General features: G+C 45.2%; 1 long non-coding RNA gene across 1 annotated transcript; it reads left to right on the top strand.

Moving 5' to 3' along the window:
* The first annotated feature begins 8,240 nt into the window (after window positions 1-8,240).
* On the top strand, window positions 8,241-12,524 carry LOC135300670 (uncharacterized). The gene is made up of 2 exons (XR_010362443.1): window positions 8,241-8,361; window positions 10,184-12,524. It is a non-coding gene; the product is annotated as an uncharacterized LOC135300670 (long non-coding RNA).
* Window positions 12,525-12,602: the final 78 nt, after the last annotated feature.

The following is a 12,602-nucleotide window of genomic DNA, read 5'->3' as shown; positions in this document are numbered from 1 at the left end:
AGTAAAGACCTCAGAACTACTACAATGTGGCAGTAGCAGCACCAAGACCTATTATAATTTAGTAATGCTCTTCCTTCAGGTGGTCTCACTGGAACAGAGAAAGCAGGTGTAAGGATTAAGCACTGCTTCCAAAAAGCTCATGGAATGGCTAAAGGCTTTATTATTCTTGTGCTGGTTCCTCGCAGTGTTTCCCAGCTGTCCTTGCCAAGGAGACTTCTCTTAGGCAAACAGAGCATCTGTGTGGCATGTTGTAGTGCAGTTGTGGGGCCAGCCCCAAGCCAGCTGTGGCCCATGGTTGTTCAGACCTAGCTCTGGACTGTGTCCTGAGACAGGCAAAGAAGCTCTCTTACACCAGGCTATCGTGAAATCTGAACCAGGGCAGGAAGTGAGGCAGCCATGCTGGTATTGCCAAGTCGTGGCAAAGGCCTGCTGACTGCCCTTTCCTTTGGTGACCAGATAAATCTCAAGGAATGTCTGTCCCACTTCTGCCTGTGATCTGGGACCTCCCATAGATCTCAGGAGAAAGAAATGCATCATACACTGCTATGAGCAGGATATGTATCCACTTTTGAAATACAAGCTGATGGAACAGACATTTTTAGCCATCTACAGGATTTAAATCTGAAAGCAGTGAAAAAGCACAAAGACTCCTCATTGACCCCATTGTAGAGCTGTAGCCCATGCAAAAGCTGCTGTTTCTCCTTGATCTCCTAAAGAGGAATACCTCCGGCACACGCTTTGACAAAACAGTACACAGTACCCTGAAACTTTGTTTCCTCCCTCCACAGGATGATTATTGGAGAAAAGGGGTCCTTGCATGGTAAAACCCTCACAGATGAAAAAAAATCCAGCCAACGGAGAGAGCCCAGGTAGCAGCAGGACACCATGCTCTGCTGGACAGTGAGCAGATGTGTAAGAAATGAACACCCTTGGCTCAAGGGAGAGCCTTACGGATGTTTTCTATCCCTTCTTGAGACTTCAATAAATTTTCTCTTTTCAGACAAGAATTCTGCCAAAGAGGAAGATGTCTGAAACCACCTCATTAATTAAGGAGCCTTGAGTTTTGATGATTTTCCATGGAACTTCAGACTCTGAATTGACTTTTGAAAAATAAATGAGCTTAGGGTCACTTAAGCACTTTTTCAACTTCATCCAAATTGGTTGAGTGAAGAAGGAACATTTAAGGACTGAGATTTATGAGGAGGAAATATTGTTGTGAAACAAATTCCCACTAAAATGAAAACTGAAAAAATAAGTGACTTTGCCTGAGAGGTGCTTTAGTAGTGAAAGTATTCTTAGTGAAACAAGAACTGCCTGAGAGGCCCTTCTGCTTTGTCATTCATTAACATTAGAAAAACTAAAAAAAAACCCCAACCAAACAAAAAAAAACTAAAAAAAAAAAAAAAGCTTTCTGTTTCTTAAAAGAACTGAGAAAAGGAGTGTATTCCCAAGAGAAGCGTTTAGTTTACATTTTTTCCCATGGTATCTTTTTGTCCACCAGGAATTAAAAGAAAACGGAGGGTAGAACTCCAGGCATAATCTGTGCTCCCACCTGCGTTTGTCTGGCTCTGTATTCCCTACGTCTATTTTTTACCTCAATGGCTATAGGAGAATATGAAGCAAGAACATATAAAGCAGCCAGTTTTGTTTTGGCTGGAGGTATGTGGGATCCTCCAGGACCCAAACACGGTAGAACATCATTAGCAAGTGAGTGATAAAACTATCTCTAAATTAGTCCTACATTTTGTGTCTGCCACTATTCTTAACTAGGAAGGTCCTGTCCTCTTCTATTCTACTCCAAGTTTTTACAAAAAGCCCAGAAGGGAAAGAGAACACCTGTTATTTCTAGCCCTGGTAAACTTCAAGTGAAAGGTTCCTCTTTTTTTCTGCTTAGCCAGAATCAAGAGGGAATCAAATGGCCCTGTTGAGCTGTGCTGATACTGCCAGATACTTCCTCATTTTGCATGTCAGACTGCAGTGCCATGTTTGTGCCTCCTTGATGGAGGCCTGCTTTTAGTCCATGACCTTGATGTATGCTCAAGCCTGCAACCAGAGTCTCCACAGATACAGTTTCCACAGCCTATTCCCTTTTGGCATGTCTAGGGAGGTGACTGAGGAGACAAAGGCTTTTTGTATCCATGGCACAGTGACTCTTCTCTGCAATATGTTGTGTTCCATCTCAGAAAGCCATCAGATGTCATTTCATGCCATGTCACACAGAGAGTGACAAATTACTGCCAGAACTGAGGGCTTTCCCCTGTCCTGTCTTGCTTCACACAAGTCAACATTGATGCCAGGCAAAGCATTAGAAAGTGTATGGTAAACAGCCTAGATCACAGGAATCTTACTGAAATTCCAGGTCACAGTGCGTATCTTGTCTGTGTCCCATACCAGACAGAACTGTTTTGGTCTGCAGAGAAATGAAACTTGTGATAATGCCCTAAAAAGAGACTTGTGATATGCTCCAACAGATCCAAGTCCATTGTGGGACACAGCCCCAGACCATCCCAGAAATAAGTGTACAGGCAGCCAAAATGGCTTTAACTTCAGAAGTGAGAAGTCAAGTGAGAGCACTTTGGAAGCCTGGCAGCACTACACCAGGGCAGTTATGCAAGACTCGCTTGATAAACAGTGCTGTGTTCAAACACTTTGGTTCTGGAGTACTTACTGAAAAGTACAGCTGAGCCCAGAGTTTAGGGTCAGTAGCCTCAGAGAGACCAGAGTATGTTGGCACAACTCTAACAAGCTTCCAGGGCAAGTTTAGGGACAAACTGGTCTTTGAGACCATGCCAGCAAGGCAGCAACCTCACAAAGGCCTGACACATGCTAACTGGTCCCCCAGTTGTCTGCTGTGACAGGAAACGTCAGAGGCTCATCCCTTGACATGACTCCAACTTAATGTGGGCATTAAGCCAGAAACTGCTCTGTGGTGGGATGAACTGCCTGCCTCTTTGCCAGGGACTGAGCATGTCAAAAAAGGTCAGGCCAAGGGTGATGAGTGTCAATCTTCAGGTTACCCCAACACAGTGAAAGACAATTTACTTCCTGAAGCCTGGAAGGGGCAGACAAGAAAAACACAAAAAAGTGGGCAAAACATGGGAAAAAATAAGCAGACGGGGCTGTCACCGGGTGAAGACTGTCCTGTGGGCAGGAAATGTCTCTTTGGGATAGTTTCAAAAGTTTCATTTTCTGTCTGTGTTCCAGAGGCCAGAGGCAAGAGCCTGACTATTTTTAAAGATAAGTTTGACGCATTATGAAGGACCTTGTGTGACATGATAGGATGTTGCAGTCAGGAAATGGACACCCTGACCCAGGAGAGGCATTCCAGCGCTGCACTCCTGAGCTCGGGTTCTGGCCGCTACAGGCTCCACTCTCTTTCTCAGGAGGAAAGAGAAAAAGAAATGAAAAAAACCCAAAAGCCAAACTTTTCATTTTACTCAAACAGAAATAATTCAGAGGAAAACAGGAAACTTCAGGAAGCCAACTCAGATGAGCAAAAATAAGGGTGTATGTATGTCAGATGTCCCCCTTAACTGAGTAGTAGTGCTATTCCTGGGATCTGGGGTTTGACATCAGGCCAGCAGTAGTAGCTGGGCACCATTGGCCTATGACTTGCTGTGTTGATGTGAAAGCACAAGTCCATGCAAGGTATTCCAAAAGTCTGTGCCTCCAATTAGGCTGTGAGAACATGTTGCCAAGGGGAGCCCATACCAGCATGTAATCTGATGCAAACCCAAAAAGCTGGAGGTGTTGATCTTGAATGCTAAACAAAAACACTGAAAATTAATACCCCAAAGACTTGGTCTTTTGTATCTGACCATAAAACTTGAGAAGTTGAGTAGTGGTTAAAGAGACAACTTACCTGTTGGAAATATAGGTCTCATCCTTGGCTAGAAGTCTCAACTGCTTTCCCCATCCTGGGGACCACAGCTTCAGAGTCCTTGCCTCGTCACGAAACAGCAAATGCACATTCAGGCAAAGGCGCACTACAAAACAGAAGCCACCAAGAAAGCTGGGAGAGTTTCCCACCTGAACAATAATGGTCTCCATTGTTCTGCTAGGAACTGGAGTGACACAAGCCCCTGCCCTGCAGAGAGGAAGACACTGTATGGGAGATTCCCACTTTTGGTGTTCCTTTTTGCTCTGCTCCATCAGGATTTATTCTGCCTCCATCTTCCCTTCTTCTCTGGTCCACTGTCACCTCTCATCCTGAAAGGGCTTTAAGGTGGAAGCTGTGTTATAGAATTCACAAAATCAAATGCTCAGAAGCAAGAGCCATCTTGGTCATGACTGTATTAAAAATTGAATGGTGCCAGGTTGTCTTCCCAGACTCCAGAACTGAATCACCCACGCTTAAATTATAGTACATTCCCTGTCACTTTTTGACCCAGACCAAAGAGGGGTCCTACCAGACAATGTCTTTAAACAGTCTGTGATTTAGCCCAGGCCAGGAACAATTCCTCATAAGGAGTTTGCAGACAGCCACCCTCTTCTGGAGGCTAATGACGTTTAATTTCAGTAAATGCAGACCTTTCCATTCCAGTTGGTTTCAGTGCCAGAGAAAGAGCCTGCATTTAGTTTCCTAGTACAGCTGTAGCCTACAGTATCGTTCAAGGAGCAGGTTAGAAAAGACTACTGGGTTTGGAAAAATCTCTCATGCAACCTGCTTATAGTGTGAAACAACATCATCCTTCACGTCTCTGTGACAAAGAGAGCTGTGGCTGCTTCCCTCATCTCTGTCTCAGTTTATTAAATGGCTCATTGGTAAACTCATGGGAATAAAATATAACAGGCATGAAACTCACCTTTTTGGAAGGTATAGCAGAGAAACGGTAGTGCATTTCTACATCTAGGGCTCTGGAGTAGCAAAAAATATATGTAGTGGGGAGGAGGAAATGAAGACTGCTCAAAAAGAAATGAGGTGTGAGGGCAGGTCACACACGGCAAGATTACTGACTCTAACCACAAGTCAAAGGTCTCATGCCCATTTACATTGCCCAGCTTCAGGGGCAAATTCAATTTTTCAAATTCAAAAAGCTTACATGTACATGCAAGTCAAGCTACAAACTTTCAGCTCCATTCATCTTTTGCATCAGAAGTACTTAGAGCACAACAGCAGTAAATTAGTGCCAGCTCTCCCACTGAGATAATTCAGAGGATCTTTTCCTGCCCAGCAGGGTCTGATTTTTCATGTAGATTCCACATTGTGATTAATATGGAGGTATTTTCTCATCTAACAGGGGAAAAAAGCCCCAAAAATACTCTAAAATCTTCAACAAATAGGGCTTTTTTTAGGGAAAACTTGCTTTGTTTCTTCTTCTTTTCTCAGTGAACTATTAATTTAAATTAAAAACTGTGCCCGCAATGGGCAATGACACAAAGAGATTGATTGATCCAGTCTATATCACCCTCATGTACCTTTTGGGGTACATGTACCTTCTGAGTGAGGCTTGTCAATCACCTTGGTACTTGATATTGTCCTTACCTCCCACACCACTGATTAGTGTCACTCACTGAATGAGCAGAGAGGGCGCGGAGGCAGATTCTGCCAGAAGCAAGAAGCTTACTTCAAATCAAACTTGCAAAATACACCCTAAGATTCATGCCATGTAGGTGGAGGGAGGAGGAGAGGAACACATCTTTTCCTTTGAAGGACTCATGGCTTCATGGCTGCTTTTATTTCTTGTAAAAAAGAAACTGTCTAGTTTAAGGAGGAGAAGAGAGAAGGTAGGTTGGTTTTTAGGACCACTGTGTGGTGCCTTGGGAGTAAAACAGCACAGGGTGAAGGGGTGAGTGATATACCAGGACACTGCACTACTTGTGGAGGGTCTCTGTGAAAGCAGGTCACCCATACCCATGTACCAGAGACAGCTAGATTGTTTTTATGGAATTATTTCCACATGGCAGGAGCCCAAGGGATTCTGAGTATGATAGAGAGGTAGGGAAGGAAGAAGTAGAGAAGTGGGAGGCTGGTTTTCATGTCTGCACGTTGACAGCCAACATCTTGGAAGCTCGATGGAGAAGTCTTCTGCTAAATGTTGGCCTAAGAAGAGGTGACACACAGTAGCTAGAAATGGTGTGGAGCTGCAGAGAACTCAGCTGGAATCTCTCCAAAGCTTGAGAATGTTTGGGAATTGGAGCTGTGCTCACATCCTGTGAAGGGTTTATTTGGATGTTATGGAGTTGAAAGGGGCGTTGGAAGGTCCTAAATTTTATCTGGCTGCGAACAAACAGGAATTATATCTCAGATTGGGGTGTGACAGAAATATCTGTGTTGCATAGTGGTTATTCTGTGCATTTGGAGGCAGGACTTGTCTGGAGTGGGACAGAGATTTACCTGTATGGCACGGGTTCCACCTTCTGCAAAACTAGGCTGTTAATATTGCTGAAATAGGTACTGTGAGGCTTAGGAATGCTGGAAACAGGGTCCGGGGAGCCCTAATACCCCAAAGTCCAAAAATAGTGAGCCCCCACCACTTCCACTGGTGGCAGTGAGATCTGAGTGGAGGAAGGGAGTAGGGGAGGTTTGCAGTGGGCTTGGACTGGGCTTTCAAAAGAGCCATGTTGTTGGAGTGTTATGAGCTCATCCGTGGGATGAGGACCTGGACAGGTAAATTTTGATGTGAGAAAGAAAGCCTTAAGGGAAGAGAACGTAAAAGGCAATGAAGGGCTGGGAGAGAGCTCTTAAGGGTAGGGACTGATCCTCCTGCAGTCATTCAGGGGAAAGAGAGCACTTGGAGCAGTAGCTGCACATCCCAGCGTTAGTCAGCAGCCCCCAGCCAGAGTGTGTCAGGAGCCCCAGCCAGCTTCAACAGCCCTGGCAGAGGCAAGGGGAGCTGCAGGAGCAGGGCTGCCCAGTGCTTGTCCCGCCTACACCCAGACCCACCTCCTGGCCTCTCATAAAAGCAGCAGATCCTGGACTAACCTGGCACATGGACTTCCACCCCCCTCTTGGGCCACTAACTACAACCCACAAGCCACCAGTACCATTAAAATGCCATTATGTGAATGCATACAATTAGGGATTACAGCACAGCTTGATTCTGCACCCTCTGACACTCCCAGCAAAGCCCTGCTTGGGCAGGAGTCCTTTTCAAGGCAGGGATGGGGTTCTCCACATGACATTCACACTTTCAGGAACAGATCATTTCACTGCCAAACAACAGCCATACAGCTGGATTCCATGCACAAATGACTCCATCTAGAAATAAATGTCCAATTAAGGGAAAAGATGCTTCCAAAAATAATTTCGTTTTTTACAGTTTAGAAGCTTTCTTTCTTTCTTTCTTTCTTTCTTTCTTTCTTTCTTTCTTTCTTTCTTTCTTTCTTTCTTTCTTTCTTTCTTTCTTTCTTTCTTTCTTTCTTTCTTTCTTTCTTTCTTTCTTTCTTTCTTTTATTGACTTTTCATGTTAATCAGTTTGGGGCTGGTTTATTTTTAACGGAGTTTGTAAATTCCTACACACTAAGCCCCTGATACAGAAAGAACAGAATCTGCTATTTATTTTTGTTTTTTTAATTGCAGAACAGCTATCACATTTTCCACTCCATCTTTTGTCTCAAAGACCTTCATGCCATTGTAATTCAATAGACCTAAGATCTGTTTTTAAGGGAAGCTGCAGAGCTCAGAAGATCCAACACCAAGCAGGCCCTGTGAGTTTTTGAGTGCTCTTAAGAACAGTCAAGAGAAGTAAAAAGTTTTAAGATAAGGCTAGAGCAATGATCTAGTTTACACCTGTGATGAAGTGCATCCAACAGTCCAACAAATGACCTGTAATGGGGAAAAAAGAATGAGAGTTCACAGAACAGATCATTCTGCCCAGAAGAGATCCCTACATCCTCATGGAAAATCATTTCTTGGAAGACAGCAGGACACATGGAGAAAGGAAGGGGAGGCTGCTTAGAGCAGGTTCATGTCAGGCAGGCGTGATTTCTTGGTCTGTTTTGGTGCCACATCTTTCTTCTGGGCTTATCCATGTTCAATGGCTCAGGACTACCACTCTTCAGTAAATGCCGCAGTTTGATGGAGAGTAGGGTCCCCATCCTTCCCAGGCCTCCAGGAACCAAAAAGCCGCCTGGAAAAGCATGTTTTGCCAGAGTGTTGGGCTAGAATTGCCCAGCTGGTTTGGCACTGGGTTTCATCAGGATTTCCACCCTCTTGCATTTCATTGTCTCTCATCTGCAAACACCTGAGCCTTTGGTACAGGGCAACCAAAAAAACGCAGGAGAGGTCAGTGGGGCGGGTGGAGGTGTGAGTGAGTGCCAGAGGATGGAGGGAGGAGAGGGGAGGTGGAATTCTCGTACACCACGCTCGACACGGATTTGAGCCACGCTGTGTGTCAGCGCACTGCCCCTCTCTTGCAGGTGAGGAAAGGGGCTGGGGATGTGTGTGGGGGCAGCAAAGGGATGAGCCAGCACGCTTTCCCGGCCGGGGCCATGCAGGGAGCCACCCTCACGCTCCTCCACCACGGCTGGCAGCCGGGATCCACCGCTGCTCTGCGCTGCTCAGCCGCCTCCACAGCTCCGCACAGCGCCTCGGGCTGGCTGCGGGAGACGATAGGGAAGCGGGTGCAAGAAGCCAAAGAAAAAACAAACCAACAGAGGGAAAAGAAAAAAAAAAAAAAAATTAAAAAATCACCCGCCCCCCTCGGCGGGGGCGCGAGGCGCCAGGGCGCCATCTCGTGGCGGCTTCCCCTCAGCGACGGCCCCGCGCCATGTCCGCGCCAGGGCCCCCGCCTGTGCCCAGAACTGGCTCCATCCCCCCCGGGGTGCCACCAAAATGCGAATTCCTGCACAAAATGCAGAATTCTGAGGAACTGGATTATTTGGAGGGTGGGGGAGTTGCAAGGCCGGGAAAGCGCTGCCCAGCGTTTCAGCGGCAGTCACGACCCCGAGCGGCGGCTCCCGTCCCTCAGAGGCCCCGGGCAGGGCAGCGCAGCTCTGCAAACACGGCGGCTCCTGGGGCAGCCCCTCGGCCGCAAGGCTCGGAATGCTTCTGCGGCTCCCGCGGCCCAGCCTTCCCACTTTTTCCCCCCCAGTTTTCTGACAAAACACACTTCAAATCAACAAATGTCAGTTTGCTAAACATCGTGCTTTAACCGCTGTGAAGTCCGGTGGCGTGCTGGTAACTAAAAGCCTGAGTAGCCATTCCTTTGCTGCATATGCCAGGTGGGAAAATTCTCAGCTGGGGAACTGGATATCGCTAAGGTCTTCATCTATGGGCAGCTTGCCTTGGCAGTGTTGCAGGAAGGTTTCCATGACCAATAATGGAAATTCTGGTCAAAGGAAGAGGGAAGGCAAAATCAAAGTCCTTATGAGCAGCTGTCAGGCAGCTACTGTCCTCTGTAGCTCACCTCAGAGTGCTTGGCTCTCTTTCAGAGAAATAATGATCATCCCAAAGCTCAGGAAGAGAAGACGATGAAATGAGTTCTCAAGTTTTATTACAAGCATGGTTCTGAAGTGCAGCAGCAGAACTGAAAGCTCTGGTGCCTTCGTCTCTGAATTAATTGTTCTTGACCTTCTTAGTCACTGGACTTGATGCAATGAGTCACAGCTGACAGAGTATGACCGTTTGCATTTGAACTTTTTACAGGGAATGGTTTGATGCTGTTTGGCTTGACTGGAAATCTGGCAATCCAACCCATTATATCTACCAAAACGAGGGAAGTCTGTTGTGACAGTATCAACCACTACATCTTATGTATAGCTAAGTGCTCCTCAGATGACATTAGAAAAATAGATTTGGGGTTGTTTTTTTTTCTTTAGAAAGTAGTAGAGATGATCTGTATCATCTGAGGTAATTTTTTCTGTCCTTCAATACGGCATCCCTAAAAAATTTCCCTCCATAAACTTCAAGTTGAGCTCACAATGAAACTAATGTCAGCTGTGTCATTTGGGATTATTTTCTGCAACTGAATCTAGTTGTGTTGCAGTGCTCATCTCCTTTCTCTGACTGTTTGGTAAGCCAAGCCACCTCCTATCTTGACACTTGCTAGAATCACTCTTTGAAGTCCTTTGTGTCATGGTGCCTACTCCTACAGACTGAGCACACTGTCTTTCACAATTACCCAAAGGACTTATGTGAAGAACAAGTAGATCCATTTGAGTGTATTTTGTGTCTGACAGTTTAAAGCTGTGTTGAGTATATGAGGCATGTTATTAAATCGTGTCACATTACCTTGTGCAGCAGAATGGAGCATCTGGAGGCAAATGAGCAAAGTCTGTCCTTGGTTGAAGTGACTGTCCCTTTCTGGAGCGAGTTAAGCCTACAAGAGAAACAGCAGGAGTCAACAGCTGCACGTCAGGCAGGCTGTGCTTACACCCAGCTTTCCTAGAGGAACTTTAGAAGCTGCACCCAAAACTTCTGTGGTCTTCTGTAACAGTTATGTCAATGCAAAGGTGAACCTCCAGCAGAAGACAGTCAGGTGACTTAAGGAATGATAGTCATGCTCTTATTTTTTTACATTCATGGGGAGTGAAACAGATTAATTTTACCTTATTGGAAAATTATCTCAGTTGAACCCTTACTGGCAACAAATGTCAGCTCAGCAAGGTTGTCTACAGAGCACAGACTATTTATCTTTGGTCTCTTGTGCTTTGTCCAAACACTCAGCCATTCCTCCACCAATTATAATAAAGGTAGTGCCTCAAATGCATCAAAAGGTTTACATTGAGGAAGTTGTGGTTTTTTGGTGGGTTGTTTCTTTGGGGTTTTTTTTTAATAAATTCTGTCCTGTGGAAGTCTGGGGAAGTTGCTCTACAATGAAACTCTGAAACCAGCCATCTGAATGTGGAATGACATAGCCCACCACCAGGTCTGTAATAAAGAAGCATGTTGAATCTGAAGATGTAAATGTCCTTTCCCTGGTTCCAGTTCTCATTTCAGTGTCTAATCAGATCTCCAACATCTGGCTAGATGCTGCTGTGTGAGCAGCTGTTCCACATCTGGGACATTGGACAGTAACAATTAACTGAATGGAAGAAAGAGTCTGAGCCAGGAATCTGAGCTTTATAACAATCTTGGTTTGAAAAGAACTTTAGGATTTACTGAAGAGTTAGGAGGAAGAAATCCCACGTTCTTGGGCCAAATAATATCTCCTCCAGTAATGTATGTGACAACATCCCAAGGAAGTAATGACAAGAAAGAAGAACTAGTCAGTGCTAGTTAAAATGCTTTTCTTCCCCTTTCTTATTTTTCTTTGCTCAGTTTCCTAGAGGATTTGTTCTTGACCCAGCTGTGCTGTGGTACCAAACATGACTCAAACTACTACTTGACTAATGTCACCATTTACAGTCTTTCTCTGCAGCCAGAGTGGGAAAATATGCTTCCATTTCTGTCTCTGTTGCAGGCCAAATCCCAGTTACTCAGGGAAAAATAAGCAAATGGACAAGCCAGGTCATGACAACTGGTTTAGGCCGTACGGGGGAGTTGTATGAATTCCTCCATAGAATAGTTTTCTCAGGACACAACAGTGTACAGCTCAAGAGTGGAGCAGAATTTGGTATCATCCCTTGCCACTAGTATGTCAACTGCACCACTCAGCTTGGTGTCATCTGCAAAATTGCTGAGGATGCACTTCATCCCAGTACCTGGGCCATTACTGTTAAATTGTACTAATATTGAACAGGTTTGGTCCCTGTATGGACTTACGAGGGTTTTCTATGGACTTTTGACCACTCCTGCAAGGGTCAGTGCACACTGCAAGGACACCACTCTGCTTTCTTAGGCATACCTGGTGCATTTTTTGTTCTTTTCTCAGTTTGCTCCAGTCCCACTCCAATAAGAACAGCCTAACGGGGAACAACTCTTGTTGTAAATATGAGCCTGAGTTTACACAGTAATTTGTACCAAAAAATTTCCTATCCAGAATTCTTAATAGCCATCTATGGTATCCTATTAGGCAGAGAAACCCTGCGCTTGGCCAGCTCTGACTGAGATTTAAATAAAACAGTTTATTAAGGAAAAAAACCAAACAAACCAAAGCATCTCAACAGTTCCCCAAATAAAAGTTTCTGGCTGGTCCCTCCTGATTTCCTGCAACACTTACCCACTTATGCAGCTTCCTAGTTCTTGTTTAAGGACACTTGCTGAGATGAGAATGAGTTTGCTGCTGTTAACAGGGGACCATGGCTGGCAGTCATACTGCATGGATTTAGCCATGACATCTTTGAGGATGCAGAGGCCACAAGAAGAGCAGTGTCTCCTCCTTGAATGCCCTGTAAGGGGGAGAAATGAAATAGAGTGAATATGAAGCAGGGACTGTAAATGGCAGCAAAACTTCCCCAGGAAACCTAGCACCAAGCCCCAAACCATTGAAGAAGGAGACAAAGCCCATGTGGCAGGAATTTGGTATCTGTTGCTGAGCAGAACAGAGCCCACCCTTTGCACAGCAACAAGAGCTCATTTTGACTGATTTCCATGGATATCTGCTTCCACTACATCTGCTGTGAGGAATTGCAGTTTGAAGGCTTTAAATAGATCACAGTTATTGCCACAAAAGGCACTAATAAAAGGGGCTTATACTTCAGCTGATGAATAGATGCAGAGCTGATTTCCAAGTTTGTACTTCATCATGAGCAGAAAAAAATCACTAATCCTAAGCCTG

This window comes from Passer domesticus, chromosome 5, assembly GCF_036417665.1.
Source record: "Passer domesticus isolate bPasDom1 chromosome 5, bPasDom1.hap1, whole genome shotgun sequence".
In the NCBI taxonomy this organism is placed as follows: Eukaryota; Metazoa; Chordata; class Aves; order Passeriformes; family Passeridae; genus Passer; species Passer domesticus.
The sequence above is the reverse complement of the archived record's forward strand: the minus strand, read 5'-3'. Positions and strand labels throughout refer to the sequence as shown.